We start from the raw sequence: 21,057 nt of genomic DNA, 5'->3' as shown, positions 1-21,057 counted from the left end.
CTTGTAGCCTGCCCTCTGAGAAATCCTGAAAACGTTGTTATAAATTGAAGCAACACCTCCACCTTTGCCTTTTAGACGTGGCTCATGTTTATAACAGTAATCTTGGGGGGTGGACTCATTTAAAATAATGTAATCATCAGGTTTTAGCCAGGTTTCTGTCAAACAGAGTACATCTATATTATGATCAGTGATCATATTATTTACAAAAAGTGTTTTTGTAGAAAGGGATCTGATATTCAATAAGCCAAGCTTTATCATTTGTTTATCCATATTGCTTCTGTTTTTTATTTGTTGAACCTCAATTAAATTGTTAATCTTAACTTGGTTTGGACATTTTTTGTATTTTCTAGTTCGGGGAACAGACACAGTCTCTATAGTGTGATATCAAGGTGAAAAAGTCTCTATGTGCTGAGAATTAACTGACCTCTGTGACGGGAGGCAGCTAGCAGACGGTCGGTTTAGCCAGTCTGTCTGCTTCCTGACCTGGGCCCCAGTTAGTCAAATATAAACACTAAGACTATTTGCCATATTTCTAGAGAGAAGAGTGGCGCCACCCCAGGAGGGATGAAGACCATCTCTTTTAAACAGGTCAGGTCTGCCCCAAAAGCTCGTCCAATTGTCTATGAAACCTATGTTATTCTGTGGGCACCACTTAGACATCCAGCCATTGAGTGATGACAATCTGCTATGCATCTCATCACCACGGTAAGCAGGGAGGGGACCAGAGCATATTACAGTGTCTGACATCGTGCTTGCAAGTTCACACACCTCTTTAATGTTATTTTTAGTGATCTCCGACTGGCGAAGTCGAACATCATTAGCGCCGGCATGAATAACAATCTTACTGTATTTACGTTTAGCATTAGCCAGCACTTTTAAATTTGCCAAGATGTCAGGCGCTCTGGCTCCCGGTAAACATTTGACTATGGTGGCTGGTGTCTCTATATTCACGTTCCGTACAATAGAATCACCAATAACTAGAGCACTTTCATCAGGTTTCTCAGTGGGTGCATCACTGAGTGGGGAGAACCTGTTTAATGTTTTGATCGGAACAGAAGAGCGGTGTTTTGACCCACGACTACGCTGCCTCACCGTCACCCAGTTGCCCTGCTGCTGGGGCTCTGTTTCCGGAACCGAACAATGTACAGGAATCCCTGAGCTAGACGCATCCAAAGCCGTATCTAGAGCCCTAACATTTTTACTGTCCTCAATTAAAGTTTGGATGCGTGTCTCTAATTCTGAAATCTTCTCTGTCAGCCTAACTATTTCCCTGCATTTATCACATGTGAATCCCTCATCAGCGACAGAGATAGATAAACTGTACATGTGGCAAGAGGTGCAAGAAACAATGATAGGAGAAGCCATTACTCACCGTGCTTGATGAAAATTCTTACTGCGGTTGTTTGATGAACTTGTGAAAAACTGGAGCGAGGGAGAGGAGAAAAGAAAACAGCGATAGGTTCGAATGAAAACGCTAATGACAAGCTAACGAGTGCTAACGCTTTGCAGGTGTACTGCACTCACGGAAATAAAATAAAAGTGAACGATCAAAGTTAATCTGATAAGATTGATTGATAATATCAGAAATATGGTGTGAATTAAGTTATATTTTACCACTTTAAAAAACAGAGAGTAATAGTAAGATAAAGATTCTAGAGAAAAAAATAAAATAAAAACAGCTACACGGAGCTACAATTTGCTACAGAAGGCCAACAGGAAGTAGAGAAAACACTGTCCAACAGCGACACACACAGGCAGGAGGGATCTCTACCAATGAGATCGCGCATTCAGTCTTTTTACTTTCACGATTGGTTGCTGATTAAAAGGAAATTACCATATTTGGATCCAACAGGATTGTACAGAAGAGAGAGAGCTAAACGGTGCATGTGATGGGAGGGTGACGGCAGAGATCGCTGAGAAGTATGTTGTTTAAGAATGCAAACTTTTGTTGAATTTATGAGAAATCTACAGACGCAAACAGACGAAGTGTAGTAAAATAAAGACCTAAATTTGTATTTCGGACTTTTTTTCACCACAAGTCTGAAAGAAGATATGTTATTGAAGACAAATATCCAAAAATCTCAAAATTGACAAAAAAAACCGATGTTTTTGCCTGCCATGTCTCGCCTTAATATAAACACACACTGTTATCAGTATTATTTTGGACAAAGTTTTGCACATTTCACTTCAATGTACACTGAAGCATGCGTCGTGAATTAGCAATGTGGAAACGGTGGTTTGTTACTGCAGTAATATCACATTCAGTGCTATAAATCTCTCCGTTCCAGAATATTTGGTTCATAACATCAATCTTTGATTCAGGTGTTTGTGCAACCGTGCCCTGAAGATTTAACAAAAGTCTGGGTAGGCCTAAGTTTTAAAAAAAGTAAGTAGGAATTAGGAAAGTATGTGAGAAGTGAGATCAAAATTACCTTGCTTGCTTCTTTCCGCCATTTCACCTCAGTGCGAGAAAAAAAATGCATCGCTTCTTCTGTACGGAAAACGAGCAATTTTAAATGGTCGTCAATTCACTGTGAGTCTGTGAGTCTGTGTATCGTTGCAACGAGCACAAGACTGTGCTGTTATGAAACCAGTGGGAAAATAGATCTCCTGTATTGTTTATATATTTCGTGTGTGTATGTCTCTATGTGATAGAATTATTATTTGATGCAAATAATTCTAGCCGGCTCAGCCAAACTTTATCAGATGGCGGCTCAATTTGCCTTTGGAAATTATTGGCTGGCGGCGGCTGAAATTCTAAATAGCGCAAATGGCGCAAATGGCCACCGCTCGAGTAACCACCTCCAAGAGCTCCTCATATTGCGGCGAATGGGGTGGCGAATCCCTGTCGACCAACTTCACATCGACCTCCTCGGAGAAAGAGAGGAGGAGCATCGATCCCTCTCCCTGGGTGGAAGGAACCACAGAGCGTGCTTCCGACTCCAGAGATTGGGCGCCGGATCTGGCGGAAGTGGAAGGAGATAGGGACTGGCCCGTCTCCATTCCCTCCACCAAATCCACTTGCGAACCCCACGAGTGCAGCCGCCGTTCTGCCTCGGCAGAAGCGGGACCAACACCTTGGGGAAGACTGGCGAAGGCCCCCTCCTCGAAGAGGGCCTTCCGGGAACGAAGCAGCCGCACCGACATACGCTCACAGTGCGGACAGTCGGCCCCCTCGAGAGCCGATTCAGCGTGCTTCGCTCCTAGGCAAACCACGCACAAGCTGTGTGTATCCCCACCCATTATATATCGCGGGCAGGGAGGAACACACAACCTATAACGTGATTTGGAATCGCCATCACTATGCTTAGATTTCGCCTTGCTCTTGCTCTTCAAGTCATGTTGACTTGGAGCTCTAACTGGAGAGACAACAGTAAATAAGACTCACAAGACAAACAAGTGACATTCACACACAGAGCGCTTGCTGAAAGACGCGAAGCTGAAGCCAGCTGCGTGGCACGTGCTTTTATAGCTTCCTGGTCGCTTACGTCACCCCGCCTGTGACGTCACGCTCTTCCATTGGACTGATTACACACGATATTCAGAGTCGCTCACGCTAAGCGATGTTTGATGCAGCTTGAGTTCCTGAAGAGGAACTCTAATTCTTTAAATTGGGTCGCAAACAAACACACAAAGCACTTTTTGATTTAAAGAAAATTTTTATTTGAATTTGAATTGATCGTCAGTTAGCTTACACATATCCATAATGAAAAATGACTGCATGCATGTCCCTTACCAGAGATACTGCTGAAAATCATGATTCAAAAGGAGGTGGGAGGGTCTCAAGCTGTCTGAATAAACCATCTACTCTACTCTTGACCTGAGTGCCAAAGCACAACAGCAAACACAAGATATCTGTTATTGTCATTGCAGTGTTTGCCAGCAACAGAGAACTGCTGATACTGATGTATACTAGAAAAATGCTATCAGTTCAAAAATAATTCAATCTCACTGACACAGCACAGGGAGTCACATCATTCCCGCACTGACCAAATCAACACTGTATTTTGAGGTGGACAACATATTTCCTTTGTTTGTTCTCCTCCTTTAGTTGATGCATTAAGTTTGCCAGTAGATTCTGTGAGCTCTGTGATGGAAACGGTTGAAAATAATTGGTTTATTAGTTATAGTTTCTTAATCTGTATGTGTATACAGTATATACAGATTGTATCTCTCTCTCTCTCTCTCTCTCTCTCAATTTCAATTTCAATTTTCAATTTTAATTTCAAATTTAGGTGAGCTTTAGATAGTGATGCTTAGATAGTGCACATATGTATTAACAGAAAAAAAAGAATAATAGTAATAATTAAAATATCTAAAAAGTATTTAGCATGTAGTGCAAAATGAATGAGTGTATGTAAGTGTATAAGTTAGAAATAAAATAAAATGAGATAAAGTATTAGATTTACAAGGTTAAAAAATACATTTAAGTAATATAATAAAGTAATTTGTCATAGTATAATGTACATATGCTGGAAATATCAAATTAGGGCAGTGTTTTTTCTTCTATCGTGACTATATGTAAGATATATATATATATATATATATCAAGCTTAAAGTGCTGGATTATAAACACCGAACAAGATTTTGATATGTATTATAAAAATGTGTAAAAGTTTTGGAGTAGTATTAGGTGGATATGAATATTTCATAACAAAACACTCTCCGACCAGCCACTGGGGCATTTGCTTCTCTTTATTAACAAAGTCATTAAAACTCACAATGGACATAAAAACAATGCTAATTAACTTTTATCATTGTCCTTCTGGTGCACGTTCTTTAAAAATAATAATAATAATAATATTAATTAATTAATTAATTAAAAAATGTTTTAAAAAAACAACACAGTTTTCAAGCTGGTCTTTCATTATTGAATCTTTAATAATGAACACGTACAAAAAAAAAACTGAAAATACTGCAGTTGCTCAGTCTTCATTTTCTATTGTTTTGTAGCATTTTTCGCCTACGGAATCTTTGAGGTGATAACATACTTGTTAACACAGAAAATCATTGATCACAGTGCTTTTTGTGCTTAAAAAAGCCCAGCATAATGATGCCACTTAGATGTCTTTTAATAAGCTAATATAAAAACAAGCCACATATTAAAATAAACTTTACTCCTCTTTGACACTGAACAGCTAGTGTCTATTTACAAATGTGAATAGCCGATCTTGATGGCGAGGCTATTTTCTCCATTCCTCTGGTACATTACTTCTAGAACAATCAGTGCAAAAAGCATCTGCCCTCTTTTAGAGAAAATAGCTGCTGCCTAAATAAATATGACAAATTTGTTGTGGCCCACTTCTTCTGCCTTTCTGCATATCAGCTTTTAATATAGCAAATGGGATAATAACTTTAAAGTTAGCTCAGTAATCATAAATTAAATGATGGTTTTACAGTAAAGGTGTCAAACCTGGCGAAAACTGAAAGGTCCACACTAATACACCATCAGTCTCTGTTGGCTTGTTACTATGCATTGAGAAAGTGCAACTTTTCAGCAGTTTAATCTTATGAATGGCTTCCCAGTGTCACAAGTAATGGACCTTTACAGCTGAGCATGCTTACATATTTGTCTCAGGTCTGCCAAGTAGACTTACGATAACAGATTGAACAGGTACCTGCTTTTAGCATTCGTCAGTGCATTCTGTGCCTCGAGGCACTGACTTACATCCATGTCCTTGATGGAGCTTGATAGGCATTGACAGTTGAGTGTAAACCCAGCGCTGCCATGCCTACCTGTGACTGATGTTGAGCATTTAATCTGTATCAGCGCTTTCAGATCTTATTACGGAGCCTAAGCTGGTATGTGCCTTTATGGAAAAGCCTTGAGTCTGTTCACACTCCTCCACTTTTTCCTCATAATCTCATTGAGATCTGTCAACTAAATGGCCATTACGTTTTCAAACCTCAGTGAGCATGATGTATAGACGGCGGTGGAAAATCTGACTTGGGTTCACTTTAAATCAGGTTGAGCTAATGCAGTTAGTGTAGATGGGAAAAGGGCTTATCCTTGAGAGCTTTTATGCAATGGCATTTTGTGGGGATGTTTATAAAGCATCAGCGGTAAGCGGCAATATGCATCATCTCTTTCCTTCTGGTCGTTCGGTTATGGTGAAAATTTACAATTTGTATTTCTCAAGTCATTTTATTTGGTATAACAAGTGAATTCAACCAAGGAGAAAGGGTGAACATTTCTGAATACACTGTGCTCTGCAAATTTAAGAAATGTACAGATATTTACAAGAACTCCAATAATCTATTTTCTATGGCAGATTATGGTTCTCGCATTGCAAAACTTGCAATTACACCGTGGTGGCATTGACAAATTTTGTAATATTTGAACCGTTGCTCTGACCGAGAAATAACTGACTGCTAGGAAATGATCTAAACAAGTCTTTTTTCCATTACCTTAACTACGCTATTAATCAGCTAGAAGACAATGACACATTCGGAAGTCAGTTGTTAGCACCATATTTAAGCATTCAAGAGAATGAGAGTAAGAATGTTCTTAAAATGGGGAGTAAATGTCCTTGAAAATTCAGAAGCCAAGGTCTGTACAAGCCCCCATTGTATTTGTTTGTTTTTCTATTATTTCAGGAGAGCCTATTTTACTACTAGTTCAAAAATCATCCAGGTCAGGTCTCTAAGCATACATATTAAAACATATACACCATGGGAGATTAATAGAGTGTGAATTTCTGCTTATTTGCCTTTGCATTGTCCAGTGTGAATTTCTGTTGCTGAGAAGGCCAATGATCAAGCCATTATGGTCCAATTACATTGGAAAGTGCTCAATCACTCACCATTACATTTCAGCAACAGACCTGCAGAAAAGAAACAGGACAGACTGAAAAATTTGAAATTATTGAAATACACTGCAGGGGAACTAAGAAAAGTTTTCTTTCTCTGCCAGGCACTTTGGCTTAAAGATTCTGAATAATGAATTGTGTTTCTGTGACTAATAAGGGCTTTTATATGACATTATTATAGCAGACAACCATTGTTAAAGGCTTTCTCTCATAATTTTGACTCCTACTGCGAATCTCAACCTCTTTTTATGGCAGGTAACAATATTCCAGAAATATGCTTTAAGATCAGTTGGCTTGACGATCTTTATTTTTTTATTGCTGTGATAGTCCTATATTTTGGTGAGCTTTGTGGGTGGCGTTTTCATGGATATTTGGGTGAGTGGCCAATCCTCATCTGAGTTGAGCATGCAGTATTTCACACATGGAAACAGCCTCCAGTAAAAATGACTTCTGATTACTTTTGACCTTAGCTGCAAATGACTTCCAGCTGGAGTAATCCATTGCTTAAAACATCAACTATGCCCACAGATTTAGCTGGGCATGCCAAAGTATCCTCCTCATTTAAATTTCTAAAAATAGATTAATGTGCATCTCATACTTTCATGCCAAACCAAGCATGATGGATGATATACCAAAGTAGCAGGCCGTGATGCCAGGGATCACTGTGTGCAATGCACACACAAGTGCATGAGTCTTGACATTTTTTTTTAGGGTCCGCCTTTGTTACTGCTAACAAGCTGTTGTACCCTCTTGTTCTGGCTGAAACAAAGGAGCTGACTAGAATTAATGTTGAGATACAAATAAAGTCTCATCAGCAGTTCAACATTATTCAGTCTTTAATGAAGAGATGATGGTAGAGGAGAGTATATTTATGTGACCCACCTCTGTAGGAATACAGTCAGTGTTATCTAACTGAGCTACTCTCCAGTGTTTCAATATCAGATGGTGGTCTGACAATTAAAAACACCCCTAAGGAATTAGTGCACACAGAGATAGGTGACCTTGCATGTTTTCTGATGCTTTCTAAAAGATAGTGTTGATGGGAAAGAAAAATAAATATAAAAAAATATTTGAGCTCGTGATCTATGTTAAGGGACTTATGTTAGAATTATCTCTTACTGAGATGATTGATAGTCTTGCTAGTATTTTGCAACAAAAGAGCTTGCTTGGTTCTGATATTTGAACTGCAGGTAGCATTGCTGAATGCAAATAATAAAATAAAATAAACTAATAATTGAAAAATGCTTTCCCTGTCCTTTGTTGTTAACATAAAAAGCCATGCACCCATCAAATGCAGTATTTGTAAACAGTAACCAAGATGCATTTGGGTCACCAATTGATGTACAGTGTGAATCTTTTGTAGAAACGTTTGGTTTAAAGGAACCATTTTTAAACATTTCATAAAAACCAACCGCAAATTTAATTTAATGAATAACCATAACCACTAACTATTTGATGCTGTAATAAGTTTTTTGGTCTGCCAACAAGAACGGTCACCTTTGGTAATCAGTGGTGCGATATTCAAGACCAATACGATTTCGAGTGAGTTTAAGTGCTTTTATACAGCAATTAAGTAGATGCAAAGTTAATATTGCTTACATTTTAAACATAATACTGTCATTTACCTTGTGTATTTTTGCTTCACCAACGAAAATATTTCCAAGTGAGAACAAAGAGGAATCAACCATGGCATTTATGAACAACACGGTATTGGTGTTTTGTTGCAGAATGATACTGTGTTGTTAAGAGTGAATAGCTCGCTGTGTGCAAAACCGCATACTTCCCTACTATATACAGTAGTAGGCAAAAAACTCTAGGCAAACAAATATGTACGAATCCTTGATATTCATTAAAGAGTAGGCAAGAATTACCTGCATGGTGTACTAATTCTTGAGAGATTCGTATACTTAAGTTGTGTATACTTAAGTTTCGTCCGAATACAAGTAGAGATAACTGGAGCAGTGAGCATTGCGAAAGATTAGTGCATGCCGAAAGGCCACTGTTTGCCATGCCCATTTCTCCAACCTGCAACTTCTTGTCTCTGAGAATATACCTACTTGCCTACTATATAGTAGGAGAAAACATCTAAGTTTTATTATATATAGCGAAAAGAGGTGCTCACTACCATGTATAGCGACTAGGGGAGCTCACCACAACCACCACATGATCCCGGGTGCCCCAGTGCTTGACGCCCCTGCCCCAGCGGAACATGATTTCTACCAAGGTGGGCCCCCCAAGTCCCACTTGGTAAGGTCCCCAAAAACTCTAAACATGCGCCTGTTATTTACTACAGTTAATGAGAGGAATCATGAACTTAAAGAGCTCAACACTGGAATAAAACTCAGCGTTTTGAGCAGTGAGTGGATTCTTATTAAAAACCTTACATTCAGAAAATCAACAGATGTGTCTTTGCACAAAGCTGCAAAACATGCTGTAAAAATAAACATTTCATGCTCTCCAGAGAGTTTGCCAAACATGTTTAACCAATATCAAAGCCCCGTGAATCCCTGGGCCCCTAAGCAGACGCTTACCTCTCTTATTGGTTAAGTCCACCACTGCATATACTGTATGGTTTATGCACTTACACAAGTTTGTATTATGAATTACTGAGAGGAAGCTCATGTGGTAAGCAGGAAGAGATTGGTCTCTGTCCAGCTGAACTGGACAACTTCCCCTTATGAACGACCTCCTATGATCCACTTTCCAGCACAAAAGTAGGTCATTAGATCCCCCATCACATACCAGAGTGTGAATGTCCTGAAGCCAGCAGGGACTCTGTCTGCCTGATTTCCTGAAACCAGCCCAACTCCCTGCTGACCACCTAAATTCAAGTGAAATATTGAGAACTGGCTTTATGAAATAGGCTTCTCCATGATGGACACTTCAAAACAGGATGCCACATGATTTTGATGATTTTCTCATCTAGGATGAGATGGTAATTGGCGTGACTGGCTCAGCCTTGCTTGAGCTATATTTGTTCATCTGGCAATATCCATAATTTTTTAAAGAGGACAACAGCAAATGGAGAAGCAGATAACATTATTAATCACCTTATGCAACATAAGTCTTGTGTGATGGAGTATTTGGCATAGGCACTATTTAATGCATTCTCACTGCAAGAAGAACAGAAATATGTGGGCTTCAAATTATCATGATCCATTTTTTTATTTGGGTTGAATTTTGTCTGTCACTTAGACTTTGAGTCTGTGTAAAAATCAATTGAGCTATGCCTATCCCTCCGTCTTTCTCCAAGGAGACAACCTTGTATAAGTACTAAGTCCGAAGACAGCTTGTGACAGCTGTGACAGTTTTTCAAGCCCATTGAGTAACTAGATGTGTGTCAGTGTGTGTGTGCTTGTGAAAGTGATAACTGAGGTCAGAAAACTGAATTCTTATAAGGTTTCTCAGAGTGAAAGACAACTACTACTGCAACTACAATACATCCTGAGAAAGTATAAATTAACACAAGTTTCACATTCATACATTTGGTATCATTTATCACAGAGGACCTATGAACTCAACAATTATTAAAAATAAATAAACAACCAATATTGTTCATATTGTCAGCATTTGGAATAGCATAAATATCATGTTCCCAAGGGTCCATCACCTCTACAACCTTTTTTAAAAAGTGGTTACACTATATGCTATTAACAATTGAAATTGACTAAATTTGAACTACTTAAAGAGGAAAATATGCTTTTAAATAAACAATTAAAAAATTATTCAAATTTCCTAATCCTGCATATGAAAGAAAGGATGTTTGAGTGTGAGCTATTCACATATATAAAACAGGAAGAATCGTTTATTGTGAACTGATTCATACAGTGCAAATGAGAGAATAAAGAGAGCCGATTAGAGCAAACCAATTCTTTCGCTTGTTCAGACCGAACTGATTCACTAGACTGGAATCAGAACTGTCAGAGTGAACTCCATGATTTGAATCAATCAGATGTTCCAGTACTACATTTAGGAGCAATAATCATTAAGAATTCATTTAATAGAGTTCAGGTTTATTTGTACATTGACTTTCACACTTTCAAAGCAGCTTCACAGAAAAAATATATTAAAAAAAAAATATATATATATATATTATGTTGCATTCTAGAAATATTCTGTTATCTGTTATAAGTCCATATGGCAGTAATATGCACATTGTTGTTAGTAAGCATAATGTATTCATTCACTGAATCAATCAGAGGATAATTTAGGAGATTCCTTGAGCTTGCTGACTGTGAAGTAGCATATGCAATATAATTCATTTCAATACTTTACTGTACTACTGGAAAAAGTAGCTTGTCACTACAGTATGCTATTTTGAAAACTACTGTCACAGTACTGAAAAATGTGAAGTGTCATTACCTTTAGTTAGTAACCCACACTAGAGCACACTGTATAACAATTGATCTTGTCCTTACTTACAGAAGAGAAGTTAGACACTCTTCTCCTCATGTACAGTATCACCCTTTGACGTGGAATCGCAGGGGACTTACAGAAGTGATGCCAGTACCTCACAGTCCAACCAAAGAACACTGGGTTGCTGTCCCTCATTTTCCAGGCTCTTATAAGACCCAGCTCCAAAATGGGTTTATATGCAGTCAGACCCCAGAGAGCTCTGGGGAGTTGCTTTCCAAAGGCTCCATCACAAAATGCTATAAAAAAAATAAAATAAAATAAAAATAAAATAAAAAATAGACCCTTTGCACAACCAGAAACCAAAGGCAAGGGAGACTGAAAGGAGAAAGCCATGAAGACAGAAAGGAGTGCTGTGAAAGGCAGAGGTTGTGGAGAAGCGAGCAAGAGTGCGAGCAGGGCATAAAGGATAGAGGAAAGGTTGCTGTGTCAGTACAAATCTGGCATCCCATTGCTTCTCTGTGCACTTTAAAAGAGCACAGATGGATTTGAATTGAAGATGCATTTTGATAAATTCATTGTAATTTCTGTGAGTATGGCTGTTTTTATTATAAACAATTAATAGAGTTAAACTATTACAATAGTATATTTGCATAAAGGAATGAGTATCATATTTGCTGTCTGCTGAATTGTGAGAGATAAAACCACACTTGTGCTTTTATGTATTTAAATTATGTGATACATGACGGAAGAGGGATTCTGACCTCCTTAGACAAAAAAACAAACAAACAAAAAAAGCCAATTTTGTTTAAGCCACAAGACATACAACTGCTTTTAATAAGATACTGCAACCCCCCCTTCACATTAATTTTAGACTCCCAGGCCATTTTATACTCTTTTGATGGGAGCTTTTCTGATGAATGCAATGGAAGAACAGAAAAAGCCTGTGTACTCATGAAGTTTGCTCTGTTCTTACACTGAATAGTGCACTCTCGTCAGTATGCAAAGCGTAGGTCAAAACTTTTTGCTTTTTATACTTTTCAGGTTTTAAGTTTAAAACCATTTTGGCTTTCTTTGATGTCATAGCTTCACCAGGTGAAGGCTGACACTTTGCGAAGGGCGCTACTTCAACTCAGTCTCACATTTCAGAAAAACGTTAAAGATAAAAGCACGCCAAAAAGATCCTGGGGCCTTAGCAAAAGGGAAAAAGTAATCCAGCTTCCTAGGATGAAAGCTCTTTTCAACATTGTCTGCTTTTCTTCAAGGCTGAAGATAGCAAGTGAAATTTCATTGCGAATGTATTACCAATGTGCACATTTACTCAACACATAAAAACTCAAAAGGACAGTTGTATGTATGCATGTGTATTTTATTTTATTACATTTTGTTGCTTTTTCAGTATAAGCATTGATTTTGGATTAGGTGCCATTTGGAAAGTTTTTTCTCATTCCATACACAACACCGTTTCCATACACAACACAGTGTTCCTGTAGCTCAACTGGTAGAGCATTGCGTTAGCAAGCAAGCAAGCGAAAGGTTGGGGGTTTGATTCCCCGGGAACATATAATAGGTAAAAATTGATAGCCTATAAAATAGGATAAAAGCGTCTGCTAAATGCATAAGTAAGTAACCGTTTTACAAGGCATTGCCAATTAATGAGAAATGAAAATCCTGTGATTCATTGTGTTGGATTAAAGAGAGTGCGGAAGATGAATATTACCCACTTTCTTACACAGGAAACATATTCCTTATTCACAACATGTAACTGGTGAATGAATTAATTATCAGAAGGGTCGATCATAAAAACCCAAGCCATGAAAAGTAATATTAATTATAATTTGACAGGTTTTATCAATGGTTGCAGACAGAATGCTGATTCGGGCATTTTTGCTAGAGACATTTCTAAATGGGAGGGTGTGACGATATATTAATCAAATACCCGAATGTAACAAAAGACATTATTCAACCTGTTGAATTTGCTGCTCTGATGATTCAATTTCATTCTCATAACTTCATTATTATTTAATCATCTATATAAAGGAACAGAGGACACTTCCATGTATCATTTCTAACCATTAGACTAACCAAAGTAAAGTAAGTTTGCTGTCCAAACAGAGTAAGGCTAAGGACCAGTTACATGACATGTCAGTTACAAAAAGAAACGGACCATGGCACAACTACACAAAAAGATGTCTTCTAAAATCTAACATTTAAATACAGTTTTCATAAATCATTGAGCAACGGGAGCTGAGAATTCACACTTTTCTTTAACCCATTGAGCAAAACTGCATTTTCATTTTTCATTCCAAGACAAGCAATTCATCTTAATCAGATTTAATTTAACATCACCATTCCCTATGCAAATAATTTTTACCTTCTAAAATCACAATTGGGGCAATATGAACAACATGTGCCATTTTCATTACCGTATTTTTACTGTGGAATATTTAAGCAGTGACACTTAAGCAAGAGTCAGTACTCAATTAATCACTGTAAAACCTAACAAATGTGTTAATCCTCACTTTTTAGCTGACTTAATTTAATGTGCATCAATTTGAAATCGTATACTTAAGTGTATAAAGAAATCTTGCATTTGCATAAAACTGAAACATCTTGATAGTGACCTTGTATTAATGAGACATACAGACGTCACGATTCAGTGTGCAAAAGACAATGGCACCCTTTAATTTATTTTAGATAATAAGATGAAAACATTATAAAACCTAAAGATAATTATGGACACAGACAGACAGACAGTAAGAACAGACAGACAGAACTATATTGGCTGAACTAAGTTCAGTTTGTCAAATTGAATGACAAATACTGTCATCGGGTTACCTGCAGGACGATAAAAAAAAAGATAATTTAACTTAAATATTCTGACACGAGGACACTAGGAATACTCCTTTTAGAATCAGTAAAATAGTTATTGGGAAGTGTACTTGATTATTACTGGCAAATTATCCATGTTCACTGTCCATGACTAGCTGTGCTCAAACTAATGCAGACATTGCGTTGCAAACATTAGATAATATACAGTACTGCAGTGTTTATTTTCTCTGACATGAATACATGTAAACAGTCTATTTATATTTATATTTTCATACTTTTTGTTTTAAGAGTTTATGACTCGTGGCTTCTACAAAGAATATTTGTCAATGCCGGGTTTTTGTTTTGTTTTTTTCTGCATAAAGATAAAAAAAAGTGTGACAACAGTTTCTAGTGACAGGTGATAAATGGTTATGATATGGGAATCTATCTGCTGCATCAACACATCGGAAATGGGATCTTCCAAAAGATAACAAATTACAGTGAGTCTGCTGTGATTCACAGAGAACTGATGTCATATCCTTTTCTCTGATGGTTCACTGACATAACTTCCAGCGCAGGGGCTGGATGTGAGGCACTGGACTTCTGTCATGTTTGGGTGGCAGCATACAGTTAACCTTATGAATCATATGGAAAAACTACAGAATCTCACAAATTTTATCCTGTTCAAACAGTGAAGAAAAAGTGTTGATAAAAAAAACCTTAAGCTAAAGTTTCATATTGGTCCTTCATGATTTTTTTTACATTTATTTTTATGAGCAAAATAATTGAAAAGCTACTGCAAATGAATTGGCCACACTGTTGATTGTAGCACTTCATATGTTGTGAGTAGTGATGGAAGTTACGCCAGAAAAATGATCACCGACATCTGTCAGAGCTGGAAAGCTGTTGGTTCACATAAATTATTTGGCTTACCTTTGAATGATACAACATATTTGTTTAGAGCATGCTGTTTTATTCATGTATTCATTTTGTGGGTGCATTTTTTTGTGCCTACACAGCTCTACTTTTGTTCGGCCTTCCTCCTGCATCCATTGCTTTCTGGGAAGTTATTTACATTTATAAAGTTAGCTTACTTGCTCTTCCCAAGATGCCTCAGTAGTTTTTCCTCTGGGGGAAGAGACACAGCATTATTTGTATAGTATTATTTATTTATATTTTTTTCATTATTTATTTTTTCACAGTACACAAATCCTGAATTGTATGCATAAAGGACTAAATATTCAAAGCAGTTCAGACATGGTATGTCCGCAGGGGAAACGTGCACCGTGGTCTACTCATTCAGAAGTCTTGATTGATATCTATATGCATATTGCCAGAATTGTGTTATAGGATTTGTACACTTAATTTACGTTCCTCGAGAACAGGGTTAAACCCCAGTCTACCCTAAAGCCATTCCTGTAATGACATCGTGCTACGGTCAGAAAGAAAATTAAATACCATAACCTTTCACATTTGTTCAACCTCACTGCTGACAAGTGAAGCCAGAAATAAATTGGCTTTATTTTGGAGAACAACAAGTCTCCCTAAGGAACTAATACAATGTCTATGGCAACACTGATGAGAAAATAACTTTTGATCAAATCCGTAGGAATTATCCTAGCCTACAGCAGTTCAATAAACAAGAATTTGAGTTACATTTACATTTTTAACATAATTTTAACAGCTACTTTGTTTAGATTGAGGAATATAGTTTGTAATGAGCAGGGAATAAAGAAAAACAATAAAAGTAATCCATTTTAACTATCTGCAAAAAAATAAAATAATAATCTTTATATATGCAAACATTCACTTAATCTTATGTCATAAATGGCTTTGTTAATGTTTCTTGTCTAGTCACATTCAATTAAAAATTACTCAAATCACCAAAAAGATCATGATAAAGGCTATTTTTAATTAAAAACACTGAAATATGACCAAAAAGATGAGTTGTTTGCATCACTGTGTATTACTATTGGTCATTTCTATCATAACACGGTTGTCAAATTTGAAGTGTTTATCTACTTACAGCTTATCTCACATTCTTTAACCATTAAAACTAAAGAGGTGCACTGGATTTCATGTCCGGATTCTGTAAAGAGTAAAGCCCACCTTCTTTGATTGACTGGCAATCTCAATCATTTTATGCTTTAAGACTATTTTTCTCTCTAAAAAAAAAAAAAAAATTATGAGGGGCACAGTTTGGCCTGATTTTTGGAGGGGACTTGTCCCACATCAGTGTTTGATTTCTGAATGAATATTTTTTTAACAAATCAGTTGAGTGAATGATTCAATGACTTACTCAAAAATACAGTCGCTTGTTTCATTCTTAAATGAAGGAGTGCATTTGAACAAGTGGGTTTCATAGTATTATATAATACTGTATTTCATGATATCATATAACACATAATTTATTGTTTATTAAGATTTTTGTTTAGAATCTGTGGATTTTGAGATTTGAGATCCCAGGGTTTGCTGAACCCAACAACAAAAAAAAACTAAATGTTGCCATAGTATGATTGTTTCATGGATGCGTTTTATGTTTATGAGTAAATTTATGAATGATTGCTTGGTGTGTATGAATGCATATGTATGGCTCAGTTCAGTGATGTGCTTCCTCTTTCTTCCAGGCACAGATTATCCTTCTGTGTGGTGAAACAGGAAGAGCATCAGCACAGGCACTTAAGGTACGATAAGACTCAGTATGTGGGAGCTAATATATCTCTCCCAGCTGTATTTCTTCCACACACAAACATGTATGTTGCATTTCCATGTTTTGTGTGAACATTCTATAGATGTAATGGTTTTTATACTGTACAAACTGGAATAAAAAAAAAAAAAAATCATCCTGTATAGGATTTATAAGCTTATTTCTGCATTTGAACAAAAAAATATGTCCCCACAAGTTCAAAAATTACTGGTTTTATACTATCCCTATAACATAGGGAACACCAGAACACACACACACACACACACTCACGCACATACACAATATGACAATATGCTTTGATATTTGATTTATAACTGATATTTATAAAAAGTGAAATAAATAAGAGGCAGTGTTTTTGAATTTCCTATAATTTCCTGTTTTCTCTCTTATCTGTGTCAAAGGTGTATTTTTAAAAATACTTAAACTTTAAATCCTTAATTAAAGCCTGTAATTATTGCTGCTGAGCCCACTTAATGTTTTTTTCTTTCTTTCTTTCTTTCTTTCTTTTGACTATGCAATCTCAAAAAGAAGAAGAAAAAACCCTCTCTCTTGCTATTTAAATGTACCTTTTTCATCCCTGGTGGACGATGAGCTCATTATCACACACTGCATGTGCAGTAAAGTCCAGGGTTACTGAGGACTCCGCATTTGCTTTTGTGAATTGCAGGCATGAGTGAGGCTCTCCACCTGATTGAAATGTTCAGAGAGATGCCACGGTTTGTTTCTTACAATGGTAAATGAGGATTTTTGAGTCTCTGTGTGTAGGTCCCTTGAGGGGGAGGCGACTTGGTATTTTTAACATCTTAATGAAACTCTGAGAGGGCTCCTAATTGCGGCGCGAGTGGGTAAGAGAGAATAGAGGTGAAGTGACAGCGCAGGAAGCCTTTGATCTGAGAACTCTAATCAATGGGGATTAGTGTCCTTTAGCTCTGTGCTGTGCCATGTCTTTGACAGCCCCATGACTCTCATATTAATGAGCCATTAGCATGGCTTGAATTAAGAGAGATACCAGTTCACAGGTCTCTGTGGATAAGAGTACACTTTAGGGTGACACTGATAACTCTTGCTCATGCTGCCTACAGTTGTCGATCAGTTAATTAGTTTGAATCTTCTAAGAATAGCATCTTTAAAATATGAGTCATAAATGAAGGATGGCAGGCGCATGCTACACTACACTACACTAATCACAACACAGAGATATATAATCAACTATCGAACCTTTCAAATGATGTTCTCAGCCCTTATAAATATTTTGTTGTTGTTGTTGTTGTTGTTTATTTATATTTTTTTTATGGGACTATGTGTTTCAGAATGTTCAGAGAACAATCAAAAGTACCATTTCCTTGATGTTTGGAATAGTATATATTTCCTTAACATTAGCATGTCCAAAAAATAATTCATAAAATTTCATAACGTACAACTAAAACATGTTTTTTGTTACCAGTTTCACTCGTAAACAAAGACGACAAGATGTATTCTAAGACTTTAATCTTTTTTTGGGGATCAAGCGTACCTGAATAGGCAATATTTCTTATGCAAGAGGTGGTCCCACATTTGGAATCTTTACGATTTGTTCAAAAATGCTGATTCATTCAATAACAAAACACGTTGCTTGCTGAATTCTCAAGTGCATGCTAGCATATGCCTACAACGGTTATATTTACTATACCTTCCTGTGGCAGAATCGATTGATTTATTCCCGGCCAACATAAAGAGAGATCAAACAGCAGATTTATATATTTTTTTTCCTGGCAGCTTTTATAGGAGCTCACATGAAGGGCACGGAAGCTAAAGCCCCCTAAATAGGACCCAGCAAGACCAATGCCATCCACCTCTAGTGTGTCACTTGCAACAAGGCATCTCACCACCATCCTTACTTTAACTTTAAGAAATGAATCAGGTCCTAGAGGAGAGTGTTTACTTTCAAGTGTTTATATAAGATTATTTATATAAGATTATATAAACATGAAATAATCTATAAATTTTCATATTGATGGCTGAGAAAGTGAGAACTGACAGTGGAGGCTCCGGGGCTTTATAATGTTATTCAGACAGATATGTTTCAAGTTCAGGGGAAGATCAAAATCCAGCGACCTGAAAAAGACAGCAGAAAGATCCCTGATCAATCTGAACCCAAGCTACTAAATATTGAATGTGTGGGAGTCATATAATCTGAAATGCATGTCCGATTTCACCCTCTAATCCATCAGCGTCTCTGTAACTGTCAGTATCAGGTATACCATCTGGGACAGTCCTGTCTTTTTCCTTATGCTTCATGTTATATCTACAGTCTTATCTCTTCTGACAGCTTACACAACCACAGATACATACAATTAATGTTTATATATTAGATAGACCGAATACTTAACGTTCTTTGGCAGTGCTGAAAACAAAAGGTGTGAATATTTGGACCATCACTGAGCTATTACATTTTAAGAAGGATGTGTATATCCCAAATATGCTTCTCTGGGGGTACACAATCTCACTTTATTAACAGGATCTACCTTACACCAATGTGTCTAATATATATATATATATATATATATATATATATATATATATATATATATATATATATATATATATATATATATATATATCATATGCTCACCAAGGCTATATTTCCAAAAATATAAAAAAAACAGATTTATTGTAAATTATAACTGTGATGTAAAAATGAATGTGTTCTAGGATGGCACCGTTACTGTAAAGTGCGTTTTTTTTTTTTTTTTTTTTGTCTAATGTACATATAACATTAAAGCTGCAGTCTGTAACTTTTGGAGCTCTAGCAGTTAATAAACAGAACCGTGTGCGTCTTGCGGAAGAACATTTTAGCCGGAGCTACTTCTCTCTGTTTATGTTTATAGCAAATCATGCAGGTACTGGGCTACTCCGCAGCGGTGCCTACCCAAACCAGTCTAAACAGTCCGAATATAAACACTTATTATAGGTGTACCATAGTGATTCGGGACAAGCCAATAACACGGTTTGGAAAATGGATTCATGGTGTATTAGCTTATTTTATACATTTTGAACACACAAAAAAATTACGGACTGCAGTTTAAGAAAACTATACAATTTCATAAAATAACTTCAGTAATCTCACTTTTAAGTTATTTCTTTCTATAAAATGTGAAGTTCCTTCCTTTTAAATGTGGATATCTCAATCCACCACACTATGTTTACTTTAAAACCTCAATGATATAGGCTATATCAGAAACAAGATAAATTATGCCGCATATGGTTTCTTCAGTGAAATTACATAAAGTTTATCCTATCAGATATTATGTACCGGGGTGGTAAATAATCCATATTGGTTTAAATCTGATATAAAGGCCAAGAAAGAGGGAAAGGTCCCCTTGAACAAGGACAAACAAATAAAGCTGCACTTTAAATATAACATGACAAAGCAGTGCTACATACATATAAAATACTTAGTATTTAGATGACAAGGTGCTGTCAGAGTTCAGAAGGAAACAAAAAATCAAAATACTCAAGTTTTTTCTGACCTGGTAATTCATTCTCTTTCTGATACTCCATGAAATTAGCTTGTGTTTTGTTGTCTATCTTAGAACAGAGATATTTATGTCTTTTATGAAATTGCTACAATAACTGTCAGTTTGGGGAAACAAATAAATAGAGGGTTGTGAGGGGAAATAAGCAGAAAACTCCTGTTAAGAAATGTAATTTTATTTGTGAATAGTTATTGATTTGTGGTCATAATGGGTTGTGCAATTGTGCCCAGACTGCCAGAAATCATCATGATGTGTTTGACTCTAACCAAGCCTTTGGCATAAAAACAAAACAAAAACACCTGTGCATTATTTTCAAGACAACCAAGAGAAAAACAAGCCTGAAATGGCAACAACAGGGTTGTGTGCCATCAAGAATTAAACTGAAAATGTCTTACATGTTCCAATTAAATTCCTGAATTTTAGTTGAGGTAGCAAATTTGAATTTAAGGACTGTTGTAAATGTAATTTTGTGAATGTTCTTTACCATAATAATAGTCATTTTTCAGTATGAATTACTCATGAACATCTTATTGTGAAACTTGATTTGAATAATCTATATATTTAATTATATGTAACTTTAATTTAGTACAGTAGACTATAGTAAAATGTAAAAACACTTTGCTAAAATGCACTCAAAATATTAGGTGGAATTTTGAAAAGAATGTGATAGTTTGTGGTGCTGTTTTGACAGTTTGAATTAGTTTATTTAATTAGTTGTGGGGTGGCATATTAGGGAATACATTTGATTATTTAAATCTCATGAATATCTTTGTTCATTATGTTCATTGTTTTGAAATTTCTCTGTTATGTCTTATGTGACTATGTTGAGTTTCTTCAAATTGTATTCAGTAAAATTCCTATT

The 21,057-nt window shown here is 36.5% G+C and overlaps 1 protein-coding gene across 2 annotated transcripts in view; it reads left to right on the top strand.

Annotated features, from left to right (window-relative positions):
• The window catches only part of tnr (tenascin R (restrictin, janusin)), a 149,177-nt gene that overhangs the window by 75,823 nt on the left and 52,297 nt on the right, over nucleotides 1-21,057 (top strand). For both annotated transcript variants that reach the window (XM_059563466.1, XM_059563465.1), the window contains exon 2: nucleotides 16,601-16,657. The gene's annotated coding sequence lies outside the window, so the exon portion shown is untranslated. The remainder of the gene's footprint in view (nucleotides 1-16,600; nucleotides 16,658-21,057) is intronic.

Source organism: Carassius carassius, chromosome 12 (genome assembly GCF_963082965.1).
Source record: "Carassius carassius chromosome 12, fCarCar2.1, whole genome shotgun sequence".
Classification (NCBI taxonomy): Eukaryota; Metazoa; Chordata; class Actinopteri; order Cypriniformes; family Cyprinidae; genus Carassius; species Carassius carassius.
The sequence above is the reverse complement of the archived record's forward strand: the minus strand, read 5'-3'. Positions and strand labels throughout refer to the sequence as shown.